Below are 8,302 nucleotides of genomic sequence, written 5' to 3' on the forward strand. Positions count from 1 at the left end.
AGGTGCTGGTCATGTATTTAGAATATCATAAAAAGGTTATTTATTTCAATAATTCCATTCACTAATAAACTATTTTGAAGTCAAGCAAAATGTCACCGGGCCCACTCATCGTTTTAATCATACACTAGATTTAATTACATCGTATGGAATTGATCTTACTGATATAGATATCGTACCTCAAAGTGATGATGTTACCAACCATTTCCTTGTATCATGCATGCTGCGTATCACTGATATTAACTACATGTCTCAGAGTTAATCTCTTCAAATAGATGAGTGATGTTAAGAAGGACATTGTGACTCTTAAAGGGGGGGTGAAATGCTCGTTTTCACTCAATATCCTGTTAATCTTGAGTACCTATAGAGTAGTACTGCATCCTTCATAACTCCAAAAAGTCTTTAGTTTTATTATATTCATAAGAGAAAGATAGTCTGTACCGATTTTTTCCGGAAAAACAAGACCGGCTGGAGGCGTGACGTGTGGGCGGAGCTAAAGAATCACGAGCGCCAGTAGGTTTTTGTGTTGAGAGCGTTTGGAAGCTGTGACATTACCGTGAGGAAAAAACATCCAAAACAAACCATGGCTAACAGTCAGATTCAGCGTATATTTATGATCCAGAATCAGATCCAGAGGCTGAAATTTAACAAGAGCAGCATCAGCAACGACGTCTCTATGTGGTATGTACTGAAACTGTATATATTTGCTTAGCGGTTTTGGAAAATGACTAAGTTCCACTTTATGTCGTCTTTTTTTTTTTTTTTTTTTTTTTTTTTTTTTTAAGCTGTACATGTGGAAAGTGCAGTTTGATGCCAACATCGCATGTTGTTTACTTGATGTGCTTACGCGCCGATAGCTAAGTTAACAACACAGAGATATTTGAAGCAGTTTTACTCACCGCATGGGTTTCCAACACACGATCGTGACCCTTTTTCGTTGGGACTGCATCATCCTTAAGAAATAAACGATGTGCAAATCCGGCGTCAAACTTGGCCTTGTTTGTAAAACAAGCATCTTCGAAATGCAGGGAACAAACACAAACACTTGCACCGTTGATGCTCTGTAAAAATAAACTCCATCCACTGGTCCCTTAATGCTGTTTCTCTTTTGGTAATCTGTGCAGGGTTGTCTTGCCCTGGCAACCAAAAACACACTTCTTTTGTGACATTTGGCGACGCTCTCGCTCTGATCAGTGAAGTCTGTTGTGCTCTCAGTGCTCTGCTATACGGGAGCGTGCTCTTCCGGCAGAAGTGCCTCAGGACCCATATAAGGAAATTCCGCTCCATCTAACGTCACACAGAGCCATACTCGAAAAAAACTTTCCGAAACTTGTGACAAACCGGAAGGAGTATTTTTGGAACAGAAATACTCCTTCAAACGTACAACTTAATTTTTGAAACTTTGTCCATGTTTAGCATGGGAATCCAACTCTTTAACAGTGTAAAAAACTCAGTATGCATTAAATAGCATTTCACCCCCTCTTTAAGGAAGTAAACAAAGAATATCAGAAGAGAATTTCACAGTTGGAAGAAAGAGTGAATGAAGCTGAGAGATGTAATCTAATGCATTACAGTCAAGTAGAGCAAGAACGAGAGAATGTCAAACAATGAGTGATTGACAAAGACACGCGTAACAGGCTGGCCTCAAATTGAAGCTGCTCACAAACAAGGGGAAAAGGCATTTTTTGTCAGTGCCAAATCTATAATTGACGGAAAAGAAATCCGTGGATGAAGTATGACTGATGTTGAAGCAGATGTTTCAGCTTTTTGAGGTAATAGCTTAAAAGTAAAATGTAACATTACACGTTTGTCTTTTACAATGGTTAAAATATAAATTTAGACATATTGCTTTGTGTATATGCTGGATAGTATATTTGTTTTATTTTACTTCCAGTTATAAATGTTGTATAGGCTTTTTGGCTCTTTGGTGTTTTTGTGGCACTCAATCAGGTTATTTATGCGAATATTGCTCTTGGGTGAATGGTTAATATTCTTTATGTTTATATCAGCTTCCGGTTTGAGCGAACGCTGGCGTGTTTGGCTGCCGCTGCTCTCCAGTTTTAATGTTTTATTATTTTATTATTTTCAACTTTATCCTAATTTTGAGGATATTTTATGCCCTTTGATCAAGGAGACCTTACCTGATTATTGTTGGGTACTTTTTTCAGTTTTCCACAGGCCTCTGGACATGGTGGTGGAGTTGCAACAATTTTTTATTTTTTTTTATTGCCTACGGACACCTTTTCCAGTTTTGAAGCCCATTTACTGAAGGTTGATTTAAATGGTCCTATGCTATGTGCTCTGATTTACAGACCCCCTAAATGCAATAAGAATTTTATTCAACAATTTTCTGATTTTCTCTCTGATCCGGTGACTTGGGCAGATAGACTATTGATTCTTGGGGATTTTAACATTCATCTCTGCTGCAGTCCTAAAACGTTGGTCAAAGAATTTGTAACTATTTTAGAGTCTTTGAACTTTGTACGAACTGTTTGTGGTCCAACTCATAATCTTGGTCACACACTAGATTTGATACTATCTCGTGGTTTTTTGATTTCAGATCTGGAGGTCATTGATGCATGTGTTTCTGACCATTATCCTATTACGTTTGAATCCGAGTGCTTTCTCCCGTCTTCTATTTATATTAAACCTATATTAAACCACTCAAATACTGCAAATTAGATTTCTTCACATTTTTCTTCACATTTTAATAATAATTTTCTGAACGAAACAGATACTGAATGCTTGACTGAGATATTTTATAAAGCATCCTCTATATATACAGACGCTGTTGCTCCGCTTAAGCGTACAAAGATGAAGGTTGCTGGCCAGCCGTGGTTAAATGATGTCACCCGCGCTTTCAGACAAGAGTGTCGAAAAGCAGAGTGAAAGTGGAAAATATAGGTTTCATTTGACATTTTAAAATCAAATCTTTTCAACTATCAAACAGCAGTAAAAAATGCAAAATCAAACTTCTTTTTTCAATTAATTTCTGACATCGCTAAGTGACCAAAAGTCCTGTTTGATACAATTGACTCTATTCTAAACCCGACCACGAATATTTTATCTGAAAAGCTTTGTGCTATTGAAAAGCTATTGAGCTTTGTGAAGATTTTTTTATTTATTTCTCTCAAAAAGATTATGATATAAAAAGCTCCATTGTTCCATCTGAACCATGTCATTTGCAACTGCCCTGTCCTATGAGTTGTCTGTCTAACTTTAAACCTGTCTCTCCAACTCAGCTAGCTGAAATAATCTCTACTATGAAGTGTTTCTAAGCTAGATATTATTCAGGCTCGTCTTTTTAAGGATGTTTTTTTCTACCATTAGTCATATGGTAACCGCTATCATAAACAGCTCTTTAGCAAAAAGTGTCATTCCAGCTAGTTTTAAACATGCAGTTGTGCAACCTATGTTGAAAAAAACTCAACTTGATCCAGAAATGTGCAGTAACCATTGACCGTTCACTAAACTGCCTTATATCTCTAAGCTTTTAGAGAAAGTAGTTTTCTCACAGCTCCAGTTTTATTTGACTTTTTTAAATATTTTGGACAATGTTCCAATCTGGCTTTAGATCATTAGATAGCACTGAGTCAGCTCTGTCAGCTCTTGCTTGCTCTAGTTTCAGGCTCTTGTGTTGTGCTGCTTTTGTTAGCTCTGAGATCTGGCCTTTTCTGTGGCTGGGCCCAAGCTTTGGAATGCTCTCCCTTATCATGTGAGGTCTGCTACTTCATTGGACATTTTTAAATCTACTCTGAAAACACATTTTTATTCTTTAGCTTTTGGAAATTTGTAATTGTTGTTTTTTTGTAATGTAGACCTGATTTGTTGAAGAGAAAAGCTTTTATTATTTCTTAAAAGATTTAAGGCTGACTTTATTTTTTATTTATTTTTTTAATTTTTGTTTTAAAGGACACTTGCAGTAAATTCTGATTTTGTTTTTGTAAAAATATATGGAATAGTGATATCTGGTTGGCATACAGGAGTCAGCAGGGGTCGCAGTTTTGAAAGGTAATTATAAAGGGAAATTTTTAAAATGTAAACCTCACTCTTTTGGAAGATGGTGGATTTTAGTTGTAGAAGATTATTTATTATTTTTATTTTGGGGAACATCTATGGTGACAATTGTACTCTACTGTAGGTTATTACAACATTTTAGAGAAGAATTCCTGGATTTTAAAAATATATATACCCAAGTGCCCAGTTGATTTTAGGTGGTAATTGGAACACTATAAATTAAGCTTTTCTTGTATAGTTTTCCTCCCCGTATCATAGACAGTCCATGCTGATATTGAGAGTGAGGAGTCACGTGACGATTTGGGTTGATTTGGGCGGGGTCTGAGCCAGTCGGCCATGACAGTAGGAGACACTATCGGTTGCCAGTGGCAACGCCTTCAGAGAGGCGCGACTAAACATTCCAGAGCTCTTTAATTTTTGTGCATTTATTTTTTCGGCAGGACAGATATGGATCTACGAATACGAGAAAAAAAAGGAAGAAAGTAAAGCAATGAAAAAAGATAAGGCGAAAGAAAATGGACCATACAGGAACAAACACACACCATGCAAAACAGTGGTATTTGTAGAAGCTCTCTGCAGCGGAATGACACAGAGACCTGAACCACTTACCTCCATACACATATGTATATATGGGCATTGTGAAATATCTTGTTTTTGTTGTAAGTTACTACACAATGCAGGAGTTTAAAAGCCACAAGTCAATAGAAAGTTACAAGGCTTTCTGCTGTGGCTGGGTGCAGGACTTTGCCATCTACAAGCCTCCAGGTGGTGAAATGTTACGGGGCAAACTAGACATGACACAGATAATCGTCATGATTTGACTCATGAAGATCAGCCGTGACTTGACTTGAGGTCAATCGTGGCGTGATTTGGTTAATGCCCTCACAAAAAAAGTCTATATGCACACAGTCCGGCAGATCAGAAAAACATGTGAGATATAAATACTCTTGAATATAACTTTCAAGTGATCAGGTGCCCAGCTCGAGAGCTAATAACAGTCTTACAGTGTCCATACATTTCGAATGTCGTTCAGGAAAGCCGCTGGATTCTTGAGTGGCCAAATATTCTTATACGGGGGCAAACAAGATGTAAGAGATGCAGATCCATGTGCAAAGCTTTTATTAATGACGTGGTCATAAACAGGCATAGATCAGGCAATGGCAACCTGGCATGTAGAATGCAATGCAAGAGCAGTCTGTTAAACAAGCAAGGGTCAGGTGACAACAAACATAATCCAACAGAGAGAGACTAGAGAGATAATCCACTAGACATGGGTATATCGACAGACGTTTTTCGAGTTTTTGACAAAATAGTGTTTCGAAACGGTGTTCCAGAGCATTGCTTTAAATGAGGCTGTCATGTGACCTGTGATAACAAAGCTTTGTTACCTCACTGACACGTCACGCTAGACTCAAATACAAAGCGTGTCGATTTTGCTGTCCTATCCCTGCGATCCATTTAGTGCAATGTTGTAGTTATATCTGTCGCCATGCTTATATGTATGTAGTGTTTTACGTGGTGTATCGTTGTTAATTATAGTACTACAATTAAAAACAATGACATGTGAATGTCTGTTGACTGAATGAAAATTAAAACACCTCAACCACTGTTGCCAAAAAGGATAAAAGTCAATCCTTAACCACAAACATTTTTGCTGCTTGTAAATACCGTCCTCTGTTATCAACAGCTCACTTTAACGAGAAAAATATATATATATTATTGCAAAATATAGTAAATGCAATAACGGAATTTGTGTTTTTTAACAATGTGCATGTTTGTGTTCTTTTGTAAGGATTATACAAAGGAAAATGCAATGAAAAATGAATTAGGTCTAATTTATGGGCGTATTAACATTATATTTTTTTTGTGAAAAGACAAGATGCAAGAAAAAATTAAGAAAATAAAGTATTTGTCATTTTATTGTGCAAAATACAATTTTGGGAAACTTTATCACTGCCTTGCTATTACACATATCATATGCTTATTAAATAGACAATTAAACCTTAAAATGACATCCCAATGAACAAAACATCTAAATGATACAAGTTGGAGTAAGAATTTTTATTGACCATCAGATGGCAGGCTAGAGCACTGTGTCAAAAGTTTCAAGGCATCAACACAATTTGTTGTAAAAGCCTCACTGAATGTGTGATTGGTTACAGCTGTGTGCAGTCAGTGCTGCATCAGTGCAGTGAATGATGGGATATGTAGTGTGGGATGACATGCAACAGTTTGTGTAGTGCAAGAGTCAATGTAATGGAACTCTGTTGGTGATCGAACTGAAGTCCATGGACAGGATTCATGAAACTAGAATTGACTTTTGGTTAACATCTGTGGAACTTGGGAATCAAATTCAGGAGACTGATATAGTGCATATTTTAGTTATCACTTTTGGTAATTCAAGAGCTCTAGGATCTAATTTAAATTACTGGGAATTTAATAATTCACTTTTTGAAGATGTTAAGTTTAAGGTTAATGTTAAAAGTGTGATAAAGAGATGTTACATTAATACTAAAATAACAGGTTTATATAAAAAGTTTAATTCAAAACATTACTAATATATATCTCACAAACAATTGACTTTTACACCTGTATTTTCAGATTTATTAAGATGACTTCTTGTTTATTTTGACATAAACTAAATAAAAAACAATTTACTTAACTTTCATCATAATTAAAGAAATAGTTTCAACATTCAGGATTAGGCTGTAAAAAGCATTTAAATGTCCAGAAAATCAATGTTATCATTAACTATTAACTGTTTTGTTCAATGAGAATATTATATATTATATATCTATATTCTAACCTCATGCTAATATTATGCAATTGCAATGTAAAACCCCTTAGTTCTCGACTTCCTTTACAAAAAAAAAAAAAAAAAAAAAGTAACCACCACGTCACAAGATGTTGTTCAGCAGACACTAGTCACAGTCACGCAGAGCTGTGAAGATGGCAAGTGCTGTGAGATACACTTTTCTATTGATCAGTATCTGTTTAAGAAGTATTTCGTGGGCAGTCTCAATGCCGCAAGGTATGAATATGTATATGCATATTTTGCATATACTTTATTATAATTTATATACTTTAATAATTTATTTTGTATTGTATTGTATTTGTCTGTACATTTTGCTACAAAAATTATTTCAGATGCAAAATAGTCTTACGTGTTGAAGATCTCATTAGTTGTTTTTCTCAAACACAGTTACACCTGTAATTGGATCTGTTGGGAATGAGATCATCATCCAGTGTGCTGCTGATAAAACCCCTCAAGATGGGGTGTACCTGTACAAACAAGAAGGAGCAAGTCAAAATAAGCAGGAAGTCTTCTATTATTACAAAGATGGAAATCTTAGCTTTAAACCAAAATGGTGTAGGGACAACGTCAAAGTAAATGGAACATTTCCCAACTTTAATGTCACCATATTGAATCTAAAAACTACAGACATTGGGTTTTACTGGTGTGAATTTAATTTGGAAGACACAATATCAGCCGGCACAGTCACATGGTTATGGATAGGTAAGTGTGTCTAACACTTCATCTAAATACATTTATTATAAAACATGATGAGTTTATTGTTGTCTATATGAATGTAAAACATAGTTTTGTGTTTAGTTTGTAAACTATGTTAATGGGAAACTTCTATTCAGATACCGAGATTATGATGTATAGTCATTTTCTAATTAATATTGAATTAAAAAATTCAGCTCTAATTCTCTGGCCTTCATTTTCTATTCCATCATAGAAGCAAATAAAACAGGAGAAATAGAAGATTGTAAAAAAGAGTGCTCAGGAGATCTTCATCACCATGAGCAGATCTTTCTCATCGTGTGTGCTGTCATGATGCCGCTGCTTTGCATTACTGCTTTCATCCTTGTGATTCTGAAGGTAAGCATACACACAAAAACCAGTGTTGAAAAGCACAAATCAAAAATAAAAACTAAAGTTATAAACAACATTATGCATCTGTCTAAAATGTATTACAGAGGTTTTGATTTAGTTTTTGTGGTTTGATTTGTTGCTGGATATATGTTGCTGTCTAATTTTTATTTTTATTTGTATTCCTACACTCTGGGATATTTTCCTGGGATGCCCCAAATAAGAATTTCCAAATAAGTTAAAGCTTTTCATGTGTAAGTTAACAAATAAGTTATGGCATGTTTACAGATCACTGAAATGGTGCTCAAAGGTCAAGTGGCCCTGCATTTTGTCCTCAAACTATTAATTGTTTTTGACATTAAGCAAAAAGTGCAAATAAATAGATGAACCACTAATAATAGAAAATGATAT

The sequence above is a fragment of the Carassius auratus genome, unplaced genomic scaffold, assembly GCF_003368295.1.
Source record: "Carassius auratus strain Wakin unplaced genomic scaffold, ASM336829v1 scaf_tig00040663, whole genome shotgun sequence".
Lineage (NCBI taxonomy): Eukaryota > Metazoa > Chordata > Actinopteri > Cypriniformes > Cyprinidae > Carassius > Carassius auratus.